Here is a 14,342-nt window from a genome sequence, read left to right on the forward strand (position 1 = left end):
GCACCTGATTTCCAATTCAGCTTCTTGGTATCTGAATCATGCTTAATTTATCCAGGTGATAGAACCAGCTGTTAGTGCGGTCTTCTGTTTTTCTTTGGTTTTTGGATTTCATTGTAAGAAACTCATTGATGGTTACCGGAAGCGGTTGGTTGCAGTTATTTTGGCTAAAGGTTGTGCAACCAAGTATTAGGCTGAGAGTGCCAATATTTTTGTCTGGCCCATTTTTGGAGTTTTGTGTGAAATAATCAATGTTTTGCTTTTTGCTTCATTCTCTTTTGTGTTTTTTCATTTAAGACAAATTAAATGAAGATAATAATACCAAAGAATTTGTGATTGCAATCATTTTCAGGAAGAAACTGAGTATCATCTGACAGAATTGCAGGGGTGTCAATACTTTTGGCCACAACTGTATAGTGCTGTACAAACCTTGATTATGGCCCCAAAAGATGCTCCATACAGACACTTGCCCCATATTGTGCTGCACAAACCTTGATTATGGCCCCATAAGGCTACGTTCACATTTGCGTTGCGTCGGGGGCAACCACAGCGACGCATGCGTCATGCGCCCCTATATTTAACATGGGGGGCGCATGGACATGCGTTGTGCTGCGTTTTGCGACGCATGCGGGTTTTTTTGCCGCAAGCGTAGGGCGCAGAGGACGCAGCAAGTTGCATTTTTTTTTTGCGTCCAAAATTCGTCAAAAAAGGACGCATGCGTCGCAAAACTATGCGTTTTAGCGTGCGTTTTGTTGCATTTTTGTTTGCGTTGTGCGTTGCGTCTCCGACGCAACATCGCACAACGCAAATGTGAACGTAGCCTTCGATGCTCCATACAGACACTTGCCCCATTTGCTGTTGCTGCGTTACAAAAAAAAAAAAAAAAAAATCACATACTCACCTCTGCGTCGCTCAGGCCCCAGGCACTTTCAATATTCACCTGACTTCGTTCCGGCGCCACTCCATCTTCAGCGTCTTCTGCACTGATGTTCAGGCAGAGGGTGCGCACTAATCACGTCACTGCGCCCTCTGACTTGAGCATCACTGCAGAAGACGCTGAAGACGGAGCGGCGCCAGAACGAGGAGCAGATGAATATCGCGCAGCGCTCCCCTCCCCGTTATACTCACCTGCTCCTGGCGCGGTGCAGTCCCTGCTTCCCCGGCGCCGCAGCTTCTTCCTGTATTGAGCGGTCACCGTTACCGCTCATTATAATAATGAATATGCGGCTCCACCCCTATGAAAGGTGGAGCCGCATATTCATTACTGTAATGAGCGGTACCATGTGACCGCTCAGTACAGGAAGAAGATACGGCGCCGGGGAACCAGGGACCTGCAGGGACCGCGCCAGGAGTAGGTGAGTATAATTAGACAGCCCCCGCACCCCCTCCCCTGCCGACCCCTGGGAATGACTCGAGTATAAGCCGAGAAGGGGACTTTAAACCCAAAAAAATGGACTGAAAATCTCAGCTTATACTCGAGTATATGCGGTATATATAAGAAAAAGAAAAATAGAGCAGCACAAAGAAAGAGTCCGGGTGCATAGCCCCCAGGCAAATACCAAACCACAATATAAAAATTCAGAAAAAAAATTGGAGGCGGCACACCGTTTGTAGTGAAAAGGAGCTATTTAATCAGCCCAGAAGACTTATGGGCTGATTACATAGCTCCTTCTCACTACAAACTGTGTGCTGATATAATATATATATATATATATATATATATATATATATATATATATATATATATATATATATATATATATATATATATATATATATAAACAGCACAACAAAGTGAAAAAAAGTAGACTTTAATGCCTGAACGGCGTGGCAACGTTTCCGATATACTATCCTTTCAAGCTTGAGAAAGGATAGTATATCCGAAACGTTGCCACGCCGTTCAGGCATTAAAGTCCACTTTTTTTCATTTTGTTGTGCGGTATATATATATATATATATATATATATATATATATATATATATATATATATATACACACACACACACACACATATATATATACACATATATATATACACATACAGAAAAATTTTCTTTTTTTTATATTTGAACCACCTACAATAGTGGTTTGGAAAGCTCTGCACGTCTTTTCAAGGTAGTATTTCGCTGCTGTTCCTTTTTTCAAAATATATATATATATATATATATATATATATATATATATATAGCATAGGCAGCATCAATAGTAAATAGTTGGGGACACACAGTGTTAATAGCAGCGGTAACGGAGTGCGTTACACCGCGGGCCGTTACCGCTGCCATTAACCCTGTGTGAGTGGAGGGGATTACGGAGCGGGCGCCGGGCAGTGAGTGCAGGGGAGTAGGGCGAGGGACTAATCGGATTGTGGCAGTCGCTGATTGGTCACGGCAGCCATGACAGGCAGCTGCCGAGACCAATCAGCGAACGAATAACCGTGACAGAAGGACAGACAGACGGAAGTACCCCTTAAGGTACCGTCACACTGAACGATATCGCTAGCGATCCGTGACGTTGCAGCGTCCTGGCTAGCGATATCGTTGAGTTTGACACGCAGCAGCGATCAGGAGCCTGCTGTGCCATCGTTGGTCGGCGCAGAAAATCCAGAACTTTATTTCGTCGCTGGACTCCCGCAGACATCGCTGAATCGGCGTGTGTGACGCCGATTCAGCGATGTCTTCACTGGTAACCAGGGTAAACATCGGGTTACTAAGCACAGGGCCGCACATAGTAACCCGATGTTTATCCTGGTTACCAGTGTAAATGTAAAAAAAAAAAAACACTACATACTTACATTCCAGTGTCTGTCCCCCGGCGCTGTACTTCTCTGCACTGTGTAAGAGCCAGCCGGAAAGCACAGCGGTGACGTCACCGCTGTGCTTTACGGCCAGCCGGCGCTCACAGTCAGTGCAGAGAAGCACAGCGCCGGGGGACAGACACCGGAATGTGAGTATGTAGTGTTTGTTTGTTTTTTACGTTTACGCTAGTAACCAGGATAAACATCGGGTTACTAAGCGTGGCCCTGCGCTTAGTAACCCGATGTTTACCCTGGTTACCAGGGGACTTCGCATAGTTGGTCGCTGGAGAGCTGTCTGTGTGACAGCTCTCCAGCGACCACACAGCGACGCTGCAGCATCGCTAAATGTGACGGTACCTTTAGACCATTATGTATATAGATTATATGCCGCATACAGTAAAATCACAGTGTGGCAGGTTAGAATAGAAAAGATATACACATAGCACAGGCAGCTATAAAGATGTCACTGATGCGAATGCTGACTTTAGAAAGATGAAGGGAGTTCATTGGCTGTGAACCCGCACGACCTTTCTGATAGCACCATCAGACAGGGAATAGGAGTTCACAGGGAGACACTGAACAGGGAGACATGTGATGCTATGGCTCCAATTAGATGTGGAGGGGCGGAGTGAAATATGGTTGCCCTCGCTATGCAGCTTGATCCCTTCCATGGGAGCAGCAGAGCAATGTCCTTTCTGCTGGCCTGCTGCCACATCATCGCCACCTGACCACTGCCACTGCTCACCACACATCTAGATAAGTTCTCTGGGGGGTCTAGTTTCCAAAATGGGGTCACTTGTGGGGGAGCTCCAATGTCTCGGTACACAGGGGCTTTCCATACGCGACATGTTGTCCGCTAACGATTGGAAAATTAGCTCCTTTCAAAAAGTAAAATGGCGCTCCTTCCCTTCCGAGCCCTGTCATGCGCCCAGACAGTGGTTCCCCCCACATATGGGGTATCGGCATACTCAGGACAAATTGTACAATAACTTTTGGGGTCCAGTTTCTACTTTTACCCTTGGGAAAATAAAAAAAATTGTTGCTAAAAGATATTTTTTGTGACTAAAAAGTTAAATGTTAAATTGTTTTCTTCCATGTTGCTTCTGCTGCTGTGAAACACCTGAAGGGTTAATAAACTTTTTGAATGTGGTTTTGAGTACCTTGAGGGGTGCAGTTTTTAGAATGGTGTCACTTTTGGGTATTTTCAGCCATATAGACCCCTCAAACTGACTTCAAATATGAGGTGGTCCCTAAAAAAAAGGTTTTCTAAATTTTGCTGTAAAAATGAGAAATCATTGGTTAATTGGTAACCCTTATAACTCCCTAACCAAAAAAAATGTGGTTTCCAAATTTGTGCTGATGTAAAAGTAGGCATGTGGGAAATGTCATTCATTAACTATTTTGTGTCACATAACTCTCTGGTTTAACAGAATAAAAATTTAAAATTTGAAAATTGCAAAATTTTCCAATTTTTTCACGAAGAAACTCAAAAATTATTGACCTAAATTTACCACTAACATGAAGCCCAATATGTCACGAAAAAACAATCTCAGAATCCCCAGGATCCGTTGAAGCGTTCCTGAGTTATTACCTCATAAAGGGACACTGGTCAGAATTGCAAAAAATGGCCAGGTCATTAAGGTCAAAATAGGCTGGTAAGCTCCATGGGTATTACCCCCTTCCCAGGCTATAAACATCAGCTCCCAGCTTTCCCCCTGCTGGTTAAGTAAATTACACGGGAGCCCACGCAATTTTTTTTCAGAAAAATAATCTTTTATTAAATAAATACATGTGCAGTGTCATACCGGCCTCCTCTGATGCTGCGGCCGCTTCTCCTATCAGTCCCGCTCTCTCCATTTCACCTCGCCGCCCTCAGTGTCGCACCGGTTCCCCGCGTCCTCTTCCTGCTGCTCGGGGATTTCGGCGTGGGGTGCGCGCTCCTCTTTCCTCCCGTCCTGTACCTGCTCCACACATGCGCCTTAGGACGCGGGCGTGCACTTCTTCCTCCAGTTAACCATTTCGGACCCTCCCTGCTCCTGTCTCCTCCAATCAGTTACTTCTTTGGGCTATATCAGGCCTCGCCTCCATAATGGAGGTGCCTGATTGTTGTGTGCAGTTTGTACCTTTGTTTGGCCCTGTCTGGTTCAGATCCTTTTCTGCTCCAGTCTGGTCCATGTTCTCAGGCTCATTCTCCTCCTGTCTTCCCTCCGTTTTCCCAGCCTGTCTCCCTTGGTTCGTCCCTTCTGTCCTTTCCAGAGCCGTCCCTCTTGGTGCCAGTTGTTGCGGTATTGTTCCCCTCGGGCCTGCTCCCCAACTATCCCTGTATAGGGGTTGTCATCGCGGGTTCGCTCGTCCCTGGGTGTATCAGTACCGTGACCCAGAGGGTCCACTCTCTGTCCCGTTCTTCCGTCCTCACGGTCACTATTGGACTGCGCTCAGATTTCATCAGAGTGCAGTCAGATTGTCAGTCTTCCGTTCTCTCGGTCACTATTGGACTGCGCTCAGATTTCATCAGAGTGCAGTCAGAACGTCACAGTACAATCAGGCTATGGACCCCGCTGGTGCCTCCGCAGCAACCCAGAAGGAGTTGTTGTTCTTAACCGCCCTACAGACTTCGGATCCTGGTAACGCCCCTCTGCTGGTGGGACTCCAGCAGGAGCTCGCACAGCAGCGAGATACCCAGTCCCATGTTCTTACTTACATGGCGTCGGTTGACGACCGCCTTCACTCTCTTCAGTCTGCCGCCGCTGCTTCTGCCTCTCATCGAGATCCTGTACCCCTTCCTCCTCCTCGTTTGGGAAAGCCCCCTCGATACAGCGGCGATCCCAAATTGTGTCGGGGTTTTTTGAACCAGTGCCGTCTACACTTTGAGCTCCTACCCCAGCAATATCCCTCTGATCGTGCTAAGGTGGCCTTTATTGTGTCCCATCTCGAGGGAGAAGCTCTGTCCTGGGTTAACCCCTTATGGGAGCGGGATGACCCGGTAGTTGCCAGTATACAGATTTTTCTAGACACATTTCGTAAGGTCTTTGATGAGCCAGGTCGGGTGGCATCTACCACTGAATCCCTCTTTAATCTTCAACAGGGGAACCTTACTGTTGGACAATACGCCATCCGTTTCCGGACACTTTCTTCTGAGCTTGGATGGAATAACGAGGCACTGGTAGGGGCTTTTTGGAGAGGGCTCTCGTCCAAGATTAAGGATGAGCTCGCAGGTCGGGATACCCCTACTATCCTGGAAGACCTTTTATTTTCCTGGCCACACGTACTGATTTACGTTTCCAGGAGCGCTCTCGAGAATTAGTCAGGGAGAGGAGATCCTTTAGGACTAATTGGGTGCCTGGTTCCTCCTCGGTCAAGTCCTCTGCTTCTTCCGCTCCTGAACCTATGCAGGTGGATCGAGTTAGGTTGTCGGAGCAGCGTCGCAAGGAGAGGTTGGCGCAGGGCTTGTGTCTTTATTGCGGAGGGGTAAATCATTTCTTGCGTTCCTGTCCAGAGAGGCCGGGAAACTCCTCCACCTAGGCCAGGTAAGAGAGGCCTTCCTAGGTGATTCAAATTCCTCTCTACCCCTAACTATTTCAGCTTTGATTTCTGTAGGTCTTGAGCGTAGGTCTGTGGAGGCGTATGTGGACTCGGGTGCCGCTGGTAATTTCATTCGGCAGGAGGAGGTGAACAAATTTCAGATACCTGTGGTTACTCTTGAGACTCCGCGTTTTATTTCTGCAGTGGATGGCAGACCCCTACCTGTTTCCATCAAGATGGTCACTCTCGAGTTGGACATGCAGATTGGAGCTCTACACCAGGAGAAGATAGCATTTTATGTTCTGCCTAATCTTTCTCACGCTCTGCTCTTGGGTCTACCCTGGCTCAGGTCGCACGAGCCAGTTCTTGATTGGCGCTCTGGAGAGATACTCCGCTGGGGTCATGGTTGTCATGAACGTTGTCTGCTGTCCGTCTCCCGTCCAGGTCTTCCCCAAGCACCCGTCAATCTTCCTAGTCTTCCCTCTGCCCATCTCTCGCTTGCCGATGTCTTTGATAAAAAGGAGGCGGAGTCTCTTCCTCCACACCGAGCCTATGACTGCCCTATCAAGTTAATTCCTGGATCTACCCTTCCCAAGGGAAGAACCTATCCGTTATCTCCGGCAGAGACCTTAGCCATGTCAGAATACATCCGAGAGAATTTAGCCATGGGTTTCATCCGGAAGTCCTCTTCTCCAGCTGGAGCCGGTTTTTTCTTCGTCCGGAAGAAAGATGGATCCCTTCGGCCATGTATAGACTACCGAGGTCTGAATGCCATCACAGTCAAGAATAGGTATCCCCTACCACTGATTCCTGAACTCTTCGACCGACTGAGAGGAGCCCGAATTTTCTCCAAACTAGATTTACGCGGAGCCTATAATTTGATCCGAATTCGCGCTGGAGACGAGTGGAAGACTGCCTTCAACACCCGGGATGGCCACTATGAATACCTGGTCATGCCCTTTGGTCTCTGTAACGCTCCAGCGGTCTTCCAGGAATTTGTAAATGAGATCTTCCGTGATCTACTGTATTCTTGTGTGGTGGTATATCTTGACGACATCCTTATTTTTTCACCCGACTTGTCCTCTCACAGAAGAAGTGTTCGTCTGGTTCTACAGCGTCTTCGGGAGAATCGCCTCTACGCAAAGATCGAGAAGTGTTTGTTTGAACAGACTTCTTTGCCTTTCTTGGGATATATTATTTCTGACATGGGGTTGGAGATGGATCCTGAGAAACTATCTGCTGTACTTAAGTGGCCTCGTCCTATTGGAGTGAAGGCCATCCAACGATTTTTGGGCTTCGCTAACTACTATAGACAATTCATTCCGCATTTCTCTTCTGTGACCAAGCCTCTTGCCGCTCTTACCCGGAAAGGAGCGGTTCACAATGTTTGGCCTCCGGAGGCAGAAGACGCCTTTCTCTCCCTAAAAAGGGCCTTCACATCTGCTTCTGTTCTTCATCGGCCTGTGGCCAGCAGGCCTTTCATCCTTGAAGTGGATGCCTCCTCTTCGGGTGCTGGGGCAACTCTCTCCCAAAGATCTCTCTCCGGTCGTCTGGTTCCTTGTGGGTTCTTCTCGAAGTCATTTTCGCCCGCGGAATGCAATTATTCAATTGGAGATCGAGAATTACTTGCTATAAAGATGGCTCTACAGGAGTGGCGTTCTCTCTTGGAAGGGGCCATTCATCCCTTTAAAATTTTCACAGACCACAAAAACTTGGGCTTACATTCAATCCGCCCAAAGACTTAATTCCAGACAGGCCAGATGGTCTTTGTTCTTTTCTCGTTTTGATTTTAAGCTTCATTTTCGACCCGGAGATAAGAATTCTAAAGCGAATGCACTTTCCCGATCCTTGCAATCTCCCGAGACAGAAGAAGGTCCTTCACATATTATTGATCCTGCCAAAATCATCATGGTGGCTCCCTCTAACCTCCTCTCTGTTCCCCCTGGCAGAACTTTTGTCCCGTGTGACAAGAGAACAGAGGTATTGCATTGGGGACATTCTTCCAAAGTTGCTGGACATGTCGGCACCAAGAAGACTCTCGCTCTTCTCTCCCGGTACTATTGGTGGCCGTCTCTCCGACAAGATACTTCGGATTATGTGGCCTCCTGCACGACTTGTGCTAAAAACAAAGTACCTAGAGGGCTACCTTCCGGTCTCCTGCATCCGTTACCCGTTCCCGAGGCCCCTTGGCAACAAATAGCTATGGATTTCGTTACAGATTTGCCTCGTTCCTCTGGATGCACAACCATCCTGGTGGTGGTGGATCGGTTCTCCAAGATGGCCCATTTCGTTCCATTGCCTGGATTACCCTCGGCTCCAGAATTGGCAAGAATTTTCATCCATCAGATCTTCAGATTACATGGACTTCCTCAGCGAATTGTGTCGGATCGAGGGGTCCAATTTACCTCCAAGTTCTGGAGAGCACTTTGTAAGCTCTTGGGCATTTCGCTGGATTTCTCCTCCGCCTATCATCCTCAGACCAACGGGCAAGTGGAACGGATAAATCAAGTCTTGACCTCCTACCTCCTCAATTTTACCAACGCTCATCATGATGACTGGGTAACTCTTCTTCCTTGGGCTGAGTTTGCCCATAATAATCATCCTAGTGGGGCAACTTCTAAATCTCCATTCTTTGTGGTTTCTGGTCTGAACCCGGGAATACCTCTTCCTATGTCTTCCCCTTCTGGAGTGCCTGCGGCAGACGCCTTTTCTTCTGAATTTTCCCAAATTTGGAGAGAGACCAAGGAGGCTCTCGTTCGGACTGCAGCCCAGATGTAGAGACACGCCGACAAAAGGAGGAGGGATCTTCCACCGTATCATCCTGGTGACAAGGTCTGGCTTTCGACTAAACACATTCGCTTGAAGATTCCTTCCTACAAGTTGGGTCCTCGATACATCGGTCCCTTCGAGATTTTGGGACGTATTAACAACGTGGCCTATAGATTGAGATTGCCGGCTTCTCTCCGAGTCCCTAACGTCTTCCATGTCTCGCTCTTGAGACCTCTCATTCTTAATCGATTCTCTCCTGCACCCATGGACTCCCCTCAGCCCTTTAGCATTGACAATGATTTTGAAGTAAAGGATATTCTGGTCATGAAGAGGGTTAGAGGAAGGGTCTTCTATCTTATTGATTGGAAGGGGTTTGGTCCTGAGGAGAGGTCGTGGGAGCCTAGGGAGAACGTTAATACTCCACGGATTCTGAGAAGATTCACAGCCAGTCTTGGAGGGGGGAGTCTTAGGAGGGGGGGTACTGTCATACCGGCCTCCTCTGATGCTGCGGCCGCTTCTCCTATCAGTCCCGCTCTCTCCATTTCTCCTCGCCGCCCTCAGTGTCGCACCGGTTCCCCGCGTCCTCTTCCTGCTGCTCGGGGATTTCGGCGTGGGGTGCGCGCTCCTCTTTCCTCCCGTCCTGTACCTGCTCCACACATGCGCCTTAGGACGCGGGCGTGCACTTCTTCCTCCAGTTAACCATTTCGGACCCTCCCTGCTCCTGTCTCCTCCAATCAGTTACTTCTTTGGGCTATATCAGGCCTCGCCTCCATAATGGAGGTGCCTGATTGTTGTGTGCAGTTTGTACCTTCGTTTGGCCCTGTCTGGTTCAGATCCTTTTCTGCTCCAGTCTGGTCCATGTTCTCAGGCTCATTCTCCTCCTGTCTTCCCTCCGTTTTCCCAGCCTGTCTCCCTTGGTTCGTCCCTTCTGTCCTTTCCAGAGCCGTCCCTCTTGGTGCCAGCTGTTGCGGTATTGTTCCCCTCGGGCCTGCTCCCCAACTATCCCTGTATAGGGGTTGTCATCGCGGGTTCGCTCGTCCCTGGGTGTATCAGTACCGTGACCCAGAGGGTCCACTCTCTGTCCCGTTCTTCCGTCCTCACGGTCACTATTGGACTGCGCTCAGATTTCATCAGAGTGCAGTCAGATTGTCACAGTCTTCCGTTCTCTCGGTCACTATTGGACTGCGCTCAGATTTCATCAGAGTGCAGTCAGATCGTCACATGCAGTAAGCAGCACACACACTGCACTAATTGTATATGTCACTAACATCTATATATCTACTCTATGTGTATATAATGTATGTAATCCATCTAAGAGACGCCTCAGTCCGATACTGGCAGCACTGATTTTCCAATGTCAGAGCACTAAGGACCCGCATCCAGCTGTCTTTTTGCTCCAAGATTTCCAAGAAGAATAACAGATGTCATGAGAAAAGTTGCTCCACAATTTTTGATTAATATTTACTAAAGCAGATATGTCAGGAGTGAGGACGGGTCCTCTTTAAAGGCAGCATTCTGTACTTCGGGGTGATGGAAAATCTGCACTCCGTACGAAGTAGATCTGGGGATTTATTCTGAATAAAGGCTGACCTGGATGGACAAATGTCTTTTTTTCAGCCTTGCTAACTATGTTACCCCCTGTAAATTGTGCCTCTATCCTGGTAATGATTCTAACAGCACTTTTGGGACCCCCAAGCAGGATCAGGGTGGGGGGACAGGAGCTCCATCCCCATTCTACCCTCTGGGTTCAGGGACTGTTTCATATACAGCTTTTTATTATTTGTCATATAGGTTTAGTCACCATCAGTATCTGGTATGGGGGTCTGACTGCAGGATTTGGGGGTTATGTGGCCATTTTCCATTATATGGATATAGAACAGGCCAGCTACAGCCTACAGTGAAGAAATTGTTACTGCCCATCCAATTAAAGGACATGTAAGGGCCCTGTAACCAACCAGTGATCACAAGTGCATTGTGGGATTTGTAGTCCCACAGCCCTAGAACACTACAGGCACCACAATCCGTATTAAACGGCAATGTTCACGTCATGACAGCTGAAGCATACGCTGAGCTCAGCAGGCACGTTACCACAGCAACCACCACTACAAGTCCCAGCATACTCACCAGAAGAACCTAATCAGCAGCTCAAAGGCTCCGGGAAACACCAGATCATCAGTGGCTATGGCCCAGCGCCGGGCGAAGAGCTGCAGCCCCGGCTTGGTGATGGCTACTGGTCCAGTTCACACAGGACGGAGCAAGAGCTCTGCCGCCTACGAACTGCTCCTTTCTCGCAGCCTGACTGACACAACAGCTTCCGTATCCGCCCGTGTGCACCGCTCAGGACATTCCGACCGGAAACAGACGGGCATGCGTCAGGCGGCCGCTGGGAGACGTGCAGCGTCGTCACGTGACCGCCAGACATTACTCCCTTGACTCCTCTTCCTCCTACTACTTGTTCCGTTGTTTGATTTTCCAAAATCTTTAATTGCATTTATATTAATTGGGAAGTTGTAAACCTGAACCAAAACTATGAAATCTAACATATAACCTGTCCGTTGCCCATAGCAACCGGCCACACAGCATCCATGTTTGTTAACTCTTTCTAGTATAGTTGTTCGGGGTGGGTTGTCAAGTTATTTTCTCCCCCGCCCCCCCCCCCCCCCCCCCAAACTGGTGGAGCATTATCACTGCCAAGTCCCCACCACTTGTCAAGTATCGACCCCTGATAAAAACCCTCTTCCCGCAGCACATGAATAGTAAAGTTCTTGTTCATTCTTATTTTTACCGTCCCAGGCTAAAAATGGCCCTCAGCTCCCTCAGAAATAGCACTTCATATGTGAAACGCCAGTTCCAGCACTTAGCCCAGGCTCCTCCAATACGGGCTGTCTCACACGTCCAGATAATTCCGGTACCGGAAAAATCGGTACCGGAATTATCCGTGTCCGTGTGCCCGTGCGTTTCTGTGGCACATCAGTGTGGCACACGTGTGCCGACTGGGTACCACACGCACCGTGCAGGAGACAGCGCTAGAGATAAGCGCTGTCCCCTGCATCTGGTGCTGAAGCCGCCATTCATATCTTCTCTGCAGCAGCGTTTGCTATAGAGAAGATATGAAAAATCCTTTTTTTTTTGTTTCTCGTGTTTAAAGGGAACCTGTCACCCCGAAAATCGCGGGTGAGGTAAGCCCACCGGCATTAGGGGTTTATCTACAGCATTCTGTAATGCTGTAGATAAGCCCCCGATGTTACCTGAAAGAGGAGAAAAAGACGTTAGATTATACTCACCCAGGGGCGGTCCCGCTGCTGGTCAGGTCGGATGGGCGTCTCTGGTCCGCTGCGGCGCCTCCCAACTTCTTTCCATGACGTCCTCTTCTGATCTTCAGCCACGGCTCCGGCGCAGGCGTACTTTGCTCTGCCCTGTTGAGGGCACAACAAAGTACTGCAGTGTGCAGGCGCCGGAAAGGTCAGAGAGGCCCTGCGCACTGCAGTACTTTGCTCTGCCCTCAACAGGGCAGACAAAGTACGCCTGCGCCGGAGCCGTGGCTGAAGATCAGAAGAGGACATCATGGAAAGAAGATGGGAGGCGCCACAGCGGACCAGAGACGCCCATCCGACCTGACCAGCAGCGGGACCGCCCCTGGGTGAGTATAATCTAACGTCTTTTTCTCCTCTTTCAGGTAACATCGGGGGCTTATCTACAGCATTACAGAATGCTGTAGATAAACCCCTAATGCCGGTGGGCTTACCTCACCCGCGATTTTCGGGGTGACAGGTTCCCTTTAAAATAAAGATCCCTGTCCCCACCCCCCTCCCACCCCCTGTGCACCCGCCCGCTGTTATTAAAATACCCGGCTCGCTCGCAGTGTCCTGTCCTCGCCGCACCTTCTCCTGTATGAGCGGTCACGTGGGGCCGCCCATTACAGTAATGAATATGCGGCTCCACCCCTATGGGAGGTGGAGCAGCATATTCATTACTCTAATCGGCGGCCCCACGTGACCGCATACAGGAGAAGCTGCGGCCAGGACAGGACACTGCGAGGGAGCCGGGTGAGTATTTTAATAACAGCGGGCGGGCGCACAGGGGGTGAGAGGGGGGTGGGGACAGGGATCTTTTTTTTAATTTCGAAAAAGAATTTGGCAATCCAGAATATGATGCAAATAGATTTATTTCACATAGTGTTAATTGTGTTGCAAGAAAATATTTTTGAGGTTTCGGCCCAAGGGCCTTCCTCAGAACTACAAAAAGATATTACAATAAGTGTATTATAATACAGAAATAAACAACACAAGAAATAACTGTAGCCATTATAAAGCAATAGAAGAAAAATTAAATAACAGAATAGAAATAAATATGAGTATTGTGCCAAGAGAGGGACTATACATATAGATAGACCAAAGTGCAGAAAGAAGATTAGAATTATACAAAAGTTGGCACCAGAGACAAATATATTCCTATAGTTGTTTACCAGGGTACTGATATCAATCAATCGGATTTAAAAGCAGCACAAATCCTGAAAGGAAAAATATTGATCATGCGCATAGCACTTCAGGATTCTCATTGACTTTGCTGTCATAAGGAATCCCTACCATTTGGGGGCTAATTCTGCTCAGAATAAATGCAGCAAAACTGCACCGTGTGGACACAACCTTACTAGAAGAAGGTGTGAATGGTTAGCGGTTACTGTTCATCCTTTGAGTGTAGGACTACTGCACCCAGCCACTGACATCTCATATCCATGTCAAACACTAAGGCAAGGTATGTAACAGACTATGGTTTCATGGAGTCATCTGGCACATTAAATTTTCCATCACCCATTTACACATTCTCCTTTGCGAGTTCATTCAGGCATTCTGTCGTAGTAGATTGCATCTGAGTGTCGCCTCCAGTAGGCGTATAAGTCCAAAAATTATGCACATCAGAGCCAAGTATCTTCTATCGCACCATTATAGTCTCTGGCCCCGTCAGCGCCTACGTCCAAATTCTGTTTTGCAGGGGTTCGGATGGAGACCCCAAGGGACCCCTGAAATTCTGCAAGAATGCAATGTGAAACGAGCCTAAGAATCTTTTTCAGTAGATGATAATACGGAATTAGTTTAGTAAAAACTTATTGAAGAGGTTACCATGGGAAGAATCTCTGGCCCCTTTTCCTTATCACCAATAGATAATTTGAGGGTCTCGACGCTAGGTTTGGTCCTCAAAATGGAGAATGGAAAATTTTATTTGATCCACTATTTGTCATCTCCTAAAGGGGTATCTGTA

At 48.1% G+C, this 14,342-nt stretch overlaps 1 protein-coding gene across 1 annotated transcript in view; it reads right to left on the reverse strand.

The window, feature by feature from the left end:
* LOC138645811 (oocyte zinc finger protein XlCOF7.1-like) overlaps positions 1 to 11,406 on the reverse strand; it is a 32,136-nt gene extending 20,730 nt beyond the window's left edge. Inside the window, exon 1 of the mRNA XM_069735327.1 lies at positions 11,208 to 11,406. The gene's annotated coding sequence lies outside the window, so the exon portion shown is untranslated. The remainder of the gene's footprint in view (positions 1 to 11,207) is intronic.
* Between the last annotated feature and the right edge of the window lie 2,936 nt (positions 11,407 to 14,342).

The sequence above is a fragment of the Ranitomeya imitator genome, chromosome 7 (genome assembly GCF_032444005.1).
Source record: "Ranitomeya imitator isolate aRanImi1 chromosome 7, aRanImi1.pri, whole genome shotgun sequence".
Taxonomy (NCBI): Eukaryota; Metazoa; Chordata; class Amphibia; order Anura; family Dendrobatidae; genus Ranitomeya; species Ranitomeya imitator.